The sequence below is a fragment of the Microtus pennsylvanicus genome, chromosome X (genome assembly GCF_037038515.1).
Source record: "Microtus pennsylvanicus isolate mMicPen1 chromosome X, mMicPen1.hap1, whole genome shotgun sequence".
NCBI classification, from domain to species: Eukaryota; Metazoa; Chordata; class Mammalia; order Rodentia; family Cricetidae; genus Microtus; species Microtus pennsylvanicus.
The window spans coordinates 115,204,212-115,218,946 of NC_134601.1; the positions used below are offsets into that span (position 1 = coordinate 115,204,212).

At 46.1% G+C, this 14,735-nt stretch overlaps 1 protein-coding gene across 15 annotated transcripts in view; it reads left to right on the top strand.

The window, feature by feature from the left end:
* Window positions 1-10,611: 10,611 nt before the first annotated feature.
* Window positions 10,612-14,735, top strand: part of Bclaf3 (BCLAF1 and THRAP3 family member 3) — a 60,048-nt gene continuing 55,924 nt past the window's right edge. For 10 of the 15 annotated variants that reach the window (XR_012909071.1, XR_012909072.1, XM_075958293.1 and 7 more), the window contains exons 1-2: window positions 10,762-10,923; window positions 13,693-13,745. The gene's annotated coding sequence lies outside the window, so the exon portion shown is untranslated. Of the gene's footprint in view, window positions 10,924-13,692; window positions 13,746-14,735 lie in introns of all 15 variants that reach the window. The other 5 variants (XM_075958299.1, XM_075958303.1, XM_075958294.1 and 2 more) reach the window with 2 other exon arrangements.

Here is a 14,735-nt window from a genome sequence, read left to right on the forward strand (position 1 = left end):
AGAAGAAGGGACAAGAATGGACCAGGGAGAGAGTAACAGGACACCTGCCTAGCCAGCTAGATCAGCTGAATCAACCCTGGGGATAAATGGGATGACAGATGTTACAGTCAGATGGGCCTCATATCCAAGAAGTAACTTTCTGAAGCTTGACCAAGGAATGTTAGGCTAGATGGGAAGATCTGTGCATGTGCAGATGGTGAATATTGTGAAGAGGCACTCACATTTTGGCTAACCGATGGGTTTTTTTTTTCAGACAAAACTAGAATTGTACAGTTTATGTAAGAAAACAAAACTAAAAAACAAAACTAAGGAGCTTAAGTTTTTGGAAGGTGAGATTTCTCCCAGCAAACTGTAAGATGCATCAAACTTTAATTACTTAAAACAGTATAGTCTGATAGAGAAATTTAGAATACCATTGGAAATAGCACTGGCAACAAGCAAGATTGAAGGTACATTAGCATTTAATATTGTATAAAGCTGGAGGTTGACCATTTGTACCTGTACAAAAGTAACAGATGACTTAGGGGTTTCAGAGGGTCAGCAAAGTTTAGGTTCTAGAATGGAGTGAGAGAAGAGCTTAGAAGTTATAGTGAAGAAATGAAAAAGCAGCATCTAAGGTGTGGATTCCAAGTGTGGTTTAATGCTTTGTGGAACAAAATTTAGATAGCAAGTTTGAGGGTCTCTTCTTAGAATCCTCCTGCCCATTGCTCCAGAATGTGCTGCATTAAGGAAGTGGGAGACAGAAGTTCACTAAGCAGCAGGATTCTGTGTATGCTACAATGACAGGAAGCATGAACTAAGCTTTGTTATTCAATGTGGTATTAAGATTTGTTCATGCCATAAGGTAGGTACAAGAGGGTAACACACACAGCTAGAATTAGGCAGAGCTGGTTTTAGCTCAAGGGCCCCAGATTGGTTCCCTGAGGGGAGGCTGCCATACTGTTCAGGCACCAAAAGCAACACACACACACACACACACACACACACACACACACACACACACGCTACTACTTATAGCAGTGAAGAACCAAAGCCCTTATGGGGAAATCCTAGCTCTGAGCATTACAAAGGGATTTCTGCCTTCTCTCTGAAACCTCTTTTTAAGAAATTCAAAAAAAGCTGAACATTGTGATACACACTTTTATTCTCAGCATTTAGGAAGTAGAGGCAGGCAGGCTAGCCTGGTCTATGTAGTGAGTTCCAAGACGATCAGGGTTATCTTATGTAGAGAGACCTGATCTCAGAAAAGCAAACAAAAAAAAACCCCACCCAAATAAATTTTTAGACAGTCTTGAGATAGAGTTGACAAACTATAAAATTTCAGCTTTAAACATTTACAATCAGAGCTAATAATACACCTCTGTGATAAAGTACTCACCTAGCACACAATTCTAGCACTGAAAGAAAGAACCAATTCCATGGTCTTCATTCACATTTTTGCAATCTTGCTGCTAATAGTTGAATATTTTCATTTGAGTGTACTTTTTATAGGGAGGAAGTACTTTGTTTTAAAACAGGGTCTCGTGTGATCCTTGCCGACCTTGAGCTCTCTGTATAGCTAAAGATCCTGAGTCTTCTGCCTCTCTCTTCCAAGGTTTAGGTTTACAGCTTTGCGTGTGTCTTTTCAAGGGTTTCGTAGCCATGTGCACAGCCTGGCTTTTAATCGTTGGGTTATGTCCTCATTGCACCTGGAAGCAGGACTGTGGACTTGAAAATAGTACTCTCAGCAAGAGCCATTTGTTCAACATAAAAATTAGGGTGGTGGTTATGTAACTTAAGGCAGGCTATATTGTGGAGGTCCACATTTGTGTCAAAAACATGGGCTCACATGCTAACTGGTGTCACATATCAAGTGTTCAGTATGGGCTTCTATGTTAATAAGAGATAAAGATTAGAAGAAACTGACTTAAGATTCTTCAAAAATCCTGAGCCAGGGCTGGACAGTGGTGGTACATGCCTGTAATCCCAGCACTTGGGAGGCAGAGCCATGGGGATCTCTGTGAGTTTGAGGTCAGCCTGGTCTACAAAGCAAGTTCCAGGACAGCCGGAACTGTTACATAGAGAAACCCTGACTTAAAAAAAAATCCTGAGCCTTTGGAGATATGCCTTTAACAATGACCATGGACTCAAATATGTGAGAAAACCTACAGTGTGAAAGATTGCTCCTGTTAGTTAAGCACTAAAGAGACAAAGAGTGCTGCTCTGCTGCCAACTTCCAGGTCAGGATACAAAGGCAATTGGGAGTTCAAACTGTAAAGAAATAATCAATTGCCACGACCCAAAAGGCCATCTTGCTAAAGGCAGAGCGGAAGAACTGAACACCTTCAGGTATTATACGTACAGAATTTATTTCCATTCTCCACCCTTTTGTGTGTATGACAGTTTTGCCTGCGTGTATGTCTGTGCACTGTGTTCCTGTAGTGTCCATGGAGGCCAGGAGAGGGTATTGTATCTCCTGGGATTGGAATTGCAGATATTTCTGAACAGCAAAGTGGGTACTGGGAATTGAGTTTAGATCTTCTGGTAGAGCAGACCATGAACCATCTCTCTAGTTCTGAAAATAGATTTTAAACAAGAAATTATCCATAATGTAACGCCATACCAAAAAGATAACTAGTATGTCTCTCTCTGTGTACGTGTTTGTGTGTGTGTATGCATATATGTGTTTGGGTATGTGTTTGTAGAGGCCAGAAGTCAACATTGGATGCCTTCTTCAGTCTCTTTCCAACTTATTTTTTGAGGTGGGGTCTCACTAAATCTGGAGCTAAAATATTTGGTTAGACTTACAGAGATCCACCTGTCTCTGCCTCTTTAGCACTGGTACTACAGGCATGTAATGCTGCACCCAGATATTTATGTGGGTACTGGGAATCAAACTCAGGTCCCTATAGTTACATGAAAGCAACTTACTGGTAAAGCTATTTCTTCAGGTCAAGCATACCCTGTTGAAATTTTATTTGCACATTGTTTTAACGAGGTAGCCTAAGGACCTGCTGTGTCTCAAAAAATGTAACTCATATAATAGACTGTGTGTTTTTGCTTAGAAACCAGTAGCCAGTATCTGGACTAGCTAGTTAATTATAGATGGAAAGGTGAAGTGGTTTTCCCCTCCCTCCCCCTCTACCTGCCTGTGGTAATTTTTTTTAGATAAGATCTCTCTATTAGGTAGCTCTGGCTATCCTGAAACTTGGAATGTAGACTAGGCTGGTTTCAAACTCACTGAGATTCACCTGGCTCTGTCTTCTGAGTGTTGGGGCTGGCAAGTTAGCTCAGTTGGTAAGAAGGCCAGAGTTTGATTCCCAGCACCCATATCAGGTAGCTTACATCCATCTGTAACTTCAGTTCCATGGGATTCAACACCCTCTTCTGGACTCCCTTGGCACCAGACACACATGTGATTAACAGACTTAATTGTTTTTGTTTTGTTTTAGTTTTTCAAGACAGGGTTTCTCTGGAGCTTTGGAGCCTGTCCTGGAACTAGCTCTTGTAGACCAGGCTGGCTTCGAACTCACAGAGATCCGCCGGCCTCTGCCTTCCAAGTGCTGGGATTAAAGGCATGCGCCACAACCTCCAGGCTCACACAGACTTAATTGTAAGCAAACACATATACACATAAACTTTTAAGGGTTGGTGTTTTGGTGTGACACATACCTTTTATCCCTGAGTTTTAGGCCAGTCAGTTCTACATAGCCTATTCCTGCCTAAAGCTAGTGAGTGTAAGTGTTACAGTCCTGAGGGGAAAGGTATCCTCACAGTCTGGAGCCAAGGAATACCACAAAGTCACACAGCACAACAAATCTCACATAAGAGACTTACTGGGCTTTTTTTTGTTTGTTTGTTTCTGTAGGGCGGAGTTTGGCTCCCTGCATCTTGAAGGCTGGCTGTTAGGGTAGTCTAGGTGGAGAGTTTGCTACTGTTTCAATTTCAAATGGTGGGAAGAAAAAGGTGCTCAAAGGAGAATAGCCATATATCTGGCAGAACCAACCAAGGAGAAAGAGATGGCAAGACCAATCAGGTAGAGTGGAAGGAGTCAAGAACGGAAAGGACTCCAAATCCTATAAAACATGCAGCTACTCTAGACCACTTGGAGGACTCCCCAGCCATGACTGACTTAACACCAGCGCCACCCATCAGGAATAGATGAATCGACTTGTTGGTAGGAGATCTGGAATAGAGAAGGACTCAGGGCTGGAGAGATAGCCCAGTGGTTGAGAGCCCTAAGCCTACCCACAAACATTTTTTTTCAAGCAAAACAAACCATTTTTGTCTGTGCTCTGCCATTGACCAAGCTATTGCAGGAGCGAGAGTGATGCTGGGTGGGGGGGTTCAGTCAGTAAGCACTTGCTTGCAAGCACAAGCCCCTGAGTGTGGATTCCAGAACCCACTAAGAAAAAGAGGAATGATGGCACATACTTGTAATTCCAGCACTGGGGAGACAGAGACACGAGAATCCCTTATCTAGCCCATTTGATGAGCTCCAGGCCAATACAAAATTAAAAAGAAAACAAAGCAAAATGAAAAACCCTGCGCGCACACACGCGCGCGCACACACACACACGCATGCACATGCACACACACACACAAACACACACGCAGGCGCGCACGCGTGCACACGCAGGCACACAGAGAAAAGATTACCCAGGTACTGCCAAACTGTAATCTCAGCCTTGGACAGCGGAGGTACAAGAATTAGTAATTGAAGGCCAGCTTGGGCTACATGAAATCTTGTCTCAAATAAACAACAGAAAAGGAAGGAGTGCATCCATGAAAATAATGTTTGTATTATGGGACTGAAGAAAGGGTGGAGAAATCAGGGCCAGCTCAACATTATCCATCAGAAGTCATTAACAGTTAACAGAAAACACACGTGCTTCTTTCAATTGGGGATATAAATGCTGATGTTAATACTCAACACAACCCAAAATAGAACACACACAAAAGCTCTGGGGAAATCTAGGCCAGCAGTGTTTTCAAGGGAGCTATCTGCCCTACTTCATTTTTTTTCTCCTATCAGCCATTAGAAAAGAAAGCCACATAGAAGGGCAGCTGTAATACACGTAGGCCCACCTATTAATTTTCCTGAGACATGGATGATGAGCACTTTGCCTAAGCCTAGTCAAAGCATGGATAATTGCTCTAATTTTTTTTTTAAAAAAATTCTGGTTTAAGCATGTACTAGTTGTATAGCATTTTGATACTAATGGGAACATTCCTTCCAGGAGAAAGGCGAGACTCATGATACCCAGGGTATAAATAAACACGAAAACAAACAAACAAAAACCCCAAAAGCAGCATTCACAAGACTGGAAAAAGGAACCTGCAACATTCACCAGGCCCTTTCCCAGTGTTATCCAAGCAGTAAACAACCGCTGGGGAGCAGACTGAAAAACAAGCTGCCCAGAGAAGGCTGGGCTGCCCAGAGGCAGTTTCTGGCGTCTCTCCACCTGCCTGCAAGCTGTGCAGACAGCTCCAGGTTGTCTGCTTCCTGGTCTGTCACCCATGTCGAAGTGGGCTTTTCAGATGCCTCTGCCTTTGAGTCATCCCTGCTCCTGCAGGTCACCTCGTACCTACATACCTGTTAGCAACCCTGCTAAAAACACGTTGGTTCACCAAGATGGACTTTGGTGAAATGGTTACTTTGGTCTGTTTTGAGTTCCCTATTTAGGGTGAGTAGGGGTTTCTGCATATGATGGGAGAAGAAAAGTCTTTCACAACACACACACAGAGGCACACACAACTACAAAAAAAAAGGATTTGTTAGATTATCTCCCACAATTAGATGCCAGCTAATCCAAACAATGGCTGTTTGCCCTCTGCAGAAGCAGAAACCTGTTAGATACTCAGTCTAAGAAACGGGAAGCCTCAGAACAAATGGGACCAATGATTGCCTTCAAGCCCTCAGAGAGTGTCTGTGTGGGTAAGTGTTGAGAAGTTGAGGACGTTGGAGTCTAATGGTCACAGGCAATGGCATGGACAATAGACATCCGTTGAAGAATGGAGCTTACACACTCTGGCTGGACACTTTCTTTCCCCCACCTTTATTCCATTTGAGTTCCAGGCCTATTTGGATGTTGCCACCCACATTCAGAACAGGTACTTTCCCCCTCAATTGCTGTCCTACATGTCAATCACCTCTGACAACACCCCCACAGATACACCAAGAAGTGTGTCTTAATAGTCCCCTAGGCATCTCAATCTAGTCAGGTTGACAGTCAGACCATGACAAATAATTTTTACACTCCCTTGAATTTCACTGAGCCTTGAATTTCACTGAGCCTCTACATTTATCAACTGCTTTACAGGGAATAGAAATGATAGGAACGGCTTCTTCAACTTGAGTGTATATCCGACTCCCATAGAGGCTCTCCTTGGTGGACCCTACTTCCAGACGTTTTCACTTGGTAGCATTATGTTCATTCATTTTTCATGTATTTATTTTTATTTTGGTGCTGGGAATTGAATCCAGGGCTTTGTGTAAGTTAGGTAAGTGCTCGTCTGCGAAGCTATACCCCTAGACCACTGAGTCATTATTTTTAAACAAAAGTTTTAAGATACAATGGAGGTGGGCTGGAAACGTAGTATAGCATTAGAGTATCTGTCTGGGATACAGGAGGAGTCCTTGTTTAAATAAAAAAGAAAGAAAGGTATGTTTGTGCCCTTGCTCTTTTCTTCTGCTATGACATCCATAGTATCTCACACAGGGTTGATTCCTTGAGTTTGAGTTCCAGGCAGAAGAACCAAAGCTGACCTGTAATTGCCATGCATGTAAGCAAGCAACAAAGTAACTCCCTGAAATGCTGGGATTGTTATTTTAATGGAACGAGCTATGCAAACTCCTTATACTAAGTGTACTTGATATTCTGTAACAGGTTTGTGTCCTTATGAAAGCCAAAGAAATGAATGGGAAAAGCTAATACTCTTCCATTTCAATAATATTCTGTGTGTACATGCATATACACCGTTCAGATAATAGCAAGAATCATATTGCCACACGCAAACTGTTTTTGTTTTGAGACAAGGTCTCATGTAGTTCAGGCTTGCCTCAGATTTGCTGTGTAGCCTAGAATGACCATGAACTCACAAATGCTGGGATCACAAGGATGAGCCGTCATGCTCAGCACCATGTGCAAATTGTTTATCAGCCTTCTCCATGGAAACAGACAGGAAATAGAGCCAAGAGCCATCTGCTTGTCTTGACAAAGGTCACCTTTTCAGAGATGAGTCTAAAAATAATACACACAAATCAAAGAGACATATATACACGCACAAACATGAACTATACACAAAATAAAGAGAAATAACATATTTTTGTTGTTTTTGTTTTGTTTTGTTTGTTTGAGACAGGATCTCATTTTGTAGCCCTGACTGGCCTGGAACTCATTAGGTAAACCAGGCTGGCCTAGAACTCACAGAGATCCACCTACCTCTGCCTCCTGAGTGCTGGGCTTAAATGTGTGCCACCATGCCCAGCTTCCTTACATCTTCTAACCAAACAGAAAACAATAGTCATTGTAAAAATGCAAACATTTCTGTGCATTTAGAGCAATGAATGCCGGGTAGCCAGAGATGAAAGAGGTTAGACACAAGCCTGACCTGCAGGCTCACAGATGACTCAAAAGCAGTGACATCTAAAAAGCTACTGCAACGTGGGAGACAGGCCAGGAAACAGACAACCTGGAGCTGTCTACACAGCTTGCAGGCAGCTGGACAGGTGCCAGCAACATCCTCTGGGCAGCCAGCCTTCTCTAGGAAGCTTCGCTCGTCAGAGTCTCCTCGCCGGTGGTTGTTTAGTACTTGGCTAACACTGGGAAAGGGGCCTGGTGAATCTTGAGACTTTCAGCTTTCCCTGGGGTGTGAATATATGTTACCTCCTCAGTCTCATAAGCCTCCTCCTTCCCTCCCTTCTGGAGGAAATGCTTTAACTCCAAGGAAACTGAAGAAGTATGAAGCGTGGGTTTAAGTTTATGTGACGTGAGAGCTCTAGAGTCAGTGACGACTATGTGCTCAGAGACACTATAGCCAGGGTGGGGATTGTGGACCCAAATACACAGGCTGCGAAAATGCAAAATGTAATAAATGGAGCAGTCAGGTGTCTCCTACGTTTCGTCACCACATCTTATTGCTGCATAGAGAGTTCATGCTTGAAAACCACATACCTGAGTGACAAAAACACATAATTGAGTGACAAAAAGAATCACAAAAGATCTATCCCCCGCTCCCCAGACAGGGTTTCTCTCTGTAGCTTTGGAGCCTGTCCTGGAACTAACTCTTGTAGACCAGGCTGGCCTCACAGAGATCCGCCTGCCTCTGCCTCCTGAGTGCTGGGATTAAAGCCGTGCACCATCATGCCCAGCCACAAAACGTCTTTTAAGTAAGTTTATAATTTTATGTTTGGTTTCGTTCAAAGCTGTTCCAAGACACACATGGCTTATGGGCTGAAGGCTTGGACACACCTGGCAGATTTTTCTAGAGTACATTAACCTGAGAATGGGTGCATACAACAGGAGTAAAGGCTATTGGGTAGCTAGGGAGATAGCAAAGTTGGTAAAGTGCTTGCAGACCTGAGGACCTGTGTTGGATGCCTGGAATCCAAGTAAACAAACTGGGTGTGGTGGCTGTCAGTTTGTCATTCCAGACTGTCAGGAGGATCTCTGGGGCTTGCCAGCTAGCCAGCTTAGACTAATTGGTGAGCTTGGGTGTTCTACTTAGGGTTTCTGTTGCTCTGATGAAACACCATGGCTAGCCAGGCGATGGTGGCGCACGCCTTTAATCCCAGCACTCGGGAGGCAGAGGCAAGCGGATCTCTGTGAGTTCGAGACCAGTCTGGTCTACAGAGCTAGTTCCAGGACAGAGAAACCCTGTCTCGAAAAATCAAAAAAAAAAAAAAAAAGAAAAGAAAAGAAAAAAAAAAAGAAACACCATGGCCAATAAGCAAGTTGGAAGGAGATGGTTTCTTTGGCTTTGACTTCTACCTTATAGTCCATTATTGAAAGAAGCCAGGACAAGAACTCAGATAAGGCAGGAACCTGGAGTCAGGAGCTGATGCAGAAGTGATAGAGGGGAGCTATTTACTGGCTTGCTCCTCATGACTTGCTCAGCCTGCTTACCGGCCCAGGGATAACACCATGGCCCCACCACAGCTAGAATCTGTAATGATCTCCATGGCCTATGTTGCCACCAAAGCCTTGTGGTTGCCTGGCTTCTGGGCCACACTGTCTTTGAGGACATGCTGATGTGAGTAGCCTGCACTGCCATGTAGGGCCATGATGACATCCAGGCCAAGCCAGAGGTATGGCTGAGGGTCATGTCTGGTCCCATGATCCTACGACAGCCAGGGTCTGTTGTGTTGATGTCCATGGCCCGTGTTACCACAGGGGTTATAGGAGAACTGGCCCTCCTGACTTGAGCACCAGGGAGCTGGGTCTGCCCCTCGTTAGCCACCTCAGAAAGAGAGCTGTTGCACCCCATCCCGGGAGAACTGGCCCCAGTGGACTAGGTGCAGGAGCCCTGACCCTTCACAGCCCCAGGAGAACTGTGGCCGCTCCTTGCCAGCTACCACTACTGGAGAGCTGGCCCTGCACTTAGGGGTGCTAACCCCACCCCTCACCACCTGTTTGGGAGAGTTGGCCCTAATGGCTTAGGCACAGGAAAGCTGGCTTAGACCTTTGCCTGAGGTGGAGGCCCAGACTGAACATATCAGCTACCACTCAGGCCCGCATCCAGGGTTTTGAGTTGGCCTACCCTAGCATCTACCCGACCTGTGACCTGCTGGAGCACGATTGACTGGTCCTGTCTAGCCATAGTCACAGGATCTCTGTGACTTAGGCCAATAGCCGAATATCCCAGAGAAGTTCAGATGATGGGCCAGTATTGATGGTGGACCAGAAGCCAAGGCCTTGAACTCGGCCAACAACTCGTTGCAATGAATATTTTGTAAGGAAAGCTCTTTGGGCAAAGGGGTCTACTGCATGACAAACTGCAGCTCACAAGGCCACCAGGACCAATAAACACACGATGAGGAGACAGGAAAGAGAGAGAAGTGAAAAGAATTCTTTTTCCTTTGGGGAGTGGGGAGGCTACAAGGGTGGGCTGCAGACATGGGAAGACTGGGAAAAGAGTGGAACTGAGCTGCATGATGTGAAATTCCCAAAGAATCAATAAAAATGTGTTTATATAAAAAAGGAGAGAAAGGAGAGAAAGAAAAGGAAAGAGGAGAGCAAACAGAGAGGGGCTGGTATTTATGGGTACCATTAACCTATCTGCAAAGTTCAGAAGTTGCTTTTTTCCAAGTAGAAGCTTCATTTGAGGCTATGGGAGATGGGTAAAGTTAGGTGGCAGGTTAGAAACTAAGTAGGCAGGAATGGAGACCAAGAATAAGCAGGTTCAGGTAAGTTGATTCTGGAAGACCTTTGAGGGTCGAGCTGGAAGTGCTTGGCAGCTACTTCTGCCCCTTGGTACCTCGATCTGCACACGAGGCAGGGAACCAAGCTGAGGGCTGACCTCGAGGCCGCGATCCTATCCTCAACTCCAAAGAACCCAGGCCTTGCACCATCCAGTATGTTCCTTTTCTCCAGCCTGAGGATTTGAGGGGCACAGCCAGCCATGCGCGCTAGAGCGCCCTCTGGGGCAGCCCGAGCGGGGCGCGAAGCCCGGGCTTCTCCGTGAGAACCAGTTTGGCAGGAGGAGGAGGAGGAGGAGGAGGAGGAGGAGGACACGGTGGGCGGTGCTGGGGTGGGGCGGGGGCGTGTCCAGGGCGGGGTTGGAGCCGGACCATTCCGGAAGGAAGTGGTTCGTCTCCTAGACCCGCGAGGGCGGCTGGGTGCTGTTGGAGCAGGAGGCGGGAGCTGAGCAAGGGGCGAGGCCTGGAGGAACCTGAAGCGGCTCTGGTGTTGGAAGCGACGGCAGCGGCGGCTTCACTGCGGGGTGAGCGGTCCAAGGAGCAGGCAGAGCAAGAAGGCCCCGGCCTGCAGGGGAAGGAGGGTGTGTCCTTCGCTCGGGAGAGGCAGTTCTCATAGAGGCTGGAGGGACGGCCGGGATGGGGCAGCAGGGATGGGACGGCAGGGATGGGGTGGCAGGGATGGGGCGGCCGGGATGGGGTGGCAGGGATCGGGCGGCCGGAATGGGGGTGCCAGGGATCGGGCGGCCGGGATGGGGTGGCCGGGATGGGGCGGCAGGGAAGGGGTGGCAGGGATCGGGCGGCAGGGATGGGGTGGCAGGGATGGGGTGGCAGGGATGGGGTGGCAGGGATGGGGCGGCTGGGATGAAGCGGCTGGGATCGGGTGGCGGGCAGGCTAGGCTTCTTCGGGGACCTCGTCCCTTCTCTCTTCTCGCCCGGCCACCGCCTTCCCTCTGTGGCGGCCGCCGGTGCGCCTCAGGGCGCCTGGCTCTCGGGGCGATAGGTGACTGTCGCCACCAGTGCCTTGCCTGCGGCGCCCGAGGCGACACCTGCCCGCTGCCTCTGCCTTCCCCGCCCACAGCGTCGGGCAGGTGGCAGCTCCGTACTCGGAGCGTCCATCCTGGGGACCAGGAAGGGGGCGGTGCCCCGGGGATGGAGCGCTGGTTCCTCAGGCGGCCCCGGGACGTGTCCGCCCGCGGGACCCGAGTGCCCACTTTGTCCGCGGGAGACGCTGTGGCCGCCGTCACCGGGTCTTCCCTAGGGAAAGCCGAAGAGTAAGGGAAGACGGCTGGGAGGACTGCCCTGGAGAAACTTAGTCCCCGAAATAGTTTCCTTTGGAGGGGGACTTTGGGAGGTACACCTTAAGTGGTAGCTTTTCTGGAACACATTACCAACTACTAGTAGAAAATGGGCTCCGTGAGATTCCTGTCAGGCAACCTTTGGAGCACATTTTTTTTTCTTTTGTAGCCCCAGGGGTTAAAGTTAGGCCCTCCCCCGTGGCAAGAGAGCACTCCACCAGAGACAGATGTGTATCTGTGCAGACACAGCCGCTCTCACCTCAGGCTGCTGTGTAACTCATTCTATAGGTCAAGCAGGCTTCGAACTTTCTAGAGTAGTGTAGTTGGGATTATAAGGCCTGCACTGCCAAGACTGGCACGTTTTTTAACGTCTTTTCCCCCCTAGGTGTGAACAGGTTCAAAAAAATCTAAAAAAGGCTTTGCTGTAATTTCATAAGTTTTCATAAGCTTTCAAAAACTCTAACTTATGTTCGTTTTTTTTTCTTCCTTCCTTCCTTCTTCTTTTTTTTATTTTTATTTTTATTTTTCGAGACAGGGTTTCTGTATAGCTTTGGAGCCTGCCCTGGAACTCGCTCTGTAGACCAGGCTAGCCTCGAACTCACAGAATTCCCTCTGTCTCTGCCTCCTCCCGAGTCCCGGAAGTCCAGCCACCACTGCCAGGTCTTTCCCTCCCCACCCCCAAAGTCTTCTAGCCCAGGTTAGCCTTGATCTCACAGTGTGCTAAGGCTAGCCTTGAACTTCTGATTCTTCTGCTTCTGGCTTCTAAACAGTGGACTACAGGAAAATATTAGACATGCCTGTTTTATTTTCCTTGTTTATTGGTAGTACTTCAGCTTCTTATTTAGTCCACTTTTGTAAAAAAAATAGTTTAGTGTTTTTAGAAGTGAGCAAGGAATTTGAAGTTATGACCTTTGAATTATATTATCTCATTAACTTGGCCAAATCACTTTACTTTTTCGAAGGTATTTCCTCAACAATGGACAAGGTGTTATAATGTGGTTTGCCTTGCCTTTCTTTTAGGATCATATGAGACATTTATGGAAAGTACATTTCATATACCTTGTCTTATTGCAGTTTTTGCTTTCTTGTAAAAATTTCAGAGCACAGGAACATTTTGTAGCACACAATTTCATTTATTTATTTATTTTTTTGAGACAGGGTGTGTCTCTAACAGCCCTAGCTGTCCTGAAACTAGCTCTGTAAACCAGGCCTGCCTCTGCCTCCCAAGTGCTGGGATTAAAGGCGAGTGCCACCACCATCACCCAGCTAGGCACATAAAAATTTAAATTTCTTGGGACTGGGGAAAATGACTAATCATGAGGACCTGAGTTCAGATTCCCAGTACCCAAATAAAAAGCCAGAGCTGTAGTTACCTCTAACTCCAGCTCTCAGGAGGCACAGGGAGGAGGGTCCCTGGGGACCATCCAGGTAAGTTGAAATGGAAGACCCCTGTCTAAAACAAATAAGGTGGAGTGCTATTGAAGAAGATGGCTATTTCTGGTCTCCACATGGTTGCATACACATGAACACACATACAAGGACGGACATGCCCACAATCACACAAAAAAAGTTAGAGTTTTTGAAAGCTGTTCTGGGGCTAGGCATGGATTTCAGTTGATAGAGAACTTGCTTAGCATGTTTGAAGCCATGAATTCAATTTTCAGCACTCAAAAGTTAGAGTCAAAAGATTATAGATACAACCTGGGAGGTGGTGGCACAGACAGTGGCAGAGGCAGGCGGATCTCTGTGAGTTCGAGACCAGCCTGGTCTACCGAGAGAGTTCCAGGACAGGCTCCAAAGCTAGAGAAACCCTGTCTCAAAAAAGAAACAAACAAACAAAAAAGGTTGCAGATTCAGGTGTGTGCGTGTGCTTCTTCCAGTACTGTGAATTGAGCCCAGTATTTCCTGTATGCCAGGCAATCACTCTACCTACTTAGCTGTATCACTAACCCTCAGGTTTTGATTTTTTGTTGTTGTTTGTGTGTGTGTGTCAAGCAGGTTGTCACTGTGAAGCCCAAGCTTGCCTCAGGTACTGAGTGTCTGGATTACAGGTATGTAGCACCATGTCTGGCTAACAGTCACAAGTTTGAGGCCATCCTAGGCACTTTATTAAGACCCAATTTCCCTGGGCATAGTGGTGAACACCTTTAATCCTAGCCCCAGGGAGGTAGAGGCAGGGAGATCTCTTTGAGTTAGAGACGAGCCTGGTCTACAGAGTTCCAGGTCAGAGCTATATAGTGAGACCTTGTCTTGAAAAAATCAGATGAAGAAAAAAAAACCAAAAATGCCAAATAAAAAGATATAGTTTCAAAAACTATTCTATAGTACTCTTTGACCCCACACCACACTCTTTCATACTCTTAAGTTTGATAAATTGTATATTGAACATAGCTCCCCTTTTATTTCTTTTCTTTCTCTCTTTCTGTCTATCTCTTTTTTTCCCGAGGCAGAATTTCTCTTTGTAACAGTCCTAGCTGTCCTGGAACTAGCTCTTGTACACCAGGCTGTGCTCAAACTCACAGAGCCTCTGCCTCCCGAGTGCTGGGATTAAAGGTATGAACCACCACCATCTGACTTTTCCTTTATTTTTTGAGACAGTCTCATTTAGACCGTCTTGACTCCAAATTTGTAATCCTTTTGCCTGTATCTCTTTAAGTAGTATTAGGGATATGTGTGCATCACACTTCATTTATATCAGTGGTTCTCAACCTTCCTAATGCTGTGACCCTTGAATATAGTTCCTCATGTTATAGTGACCACCAATCACAAGATTATTTTTGTTGCTGCTTCATAACTGTAATTTTGCTAAATATCTATGTTTTCTGCTAATTCTAGGTAACCCCTATGAACTGGCTACTTGACAACCCAAGAGGGGTTGTGACCCACAGGTTGAGAACTACTGATTTATGTGGTTCTGGTGACTGAACCTTAGGGTTTCATGCATGTTAGGCAAGCACTATGCTAACTAAACTTCATCTCAGCCTCTTTTCTTTGCTATTTTAAGTGTTTAATATCTTATAAATGACACATATTTAGTCTTT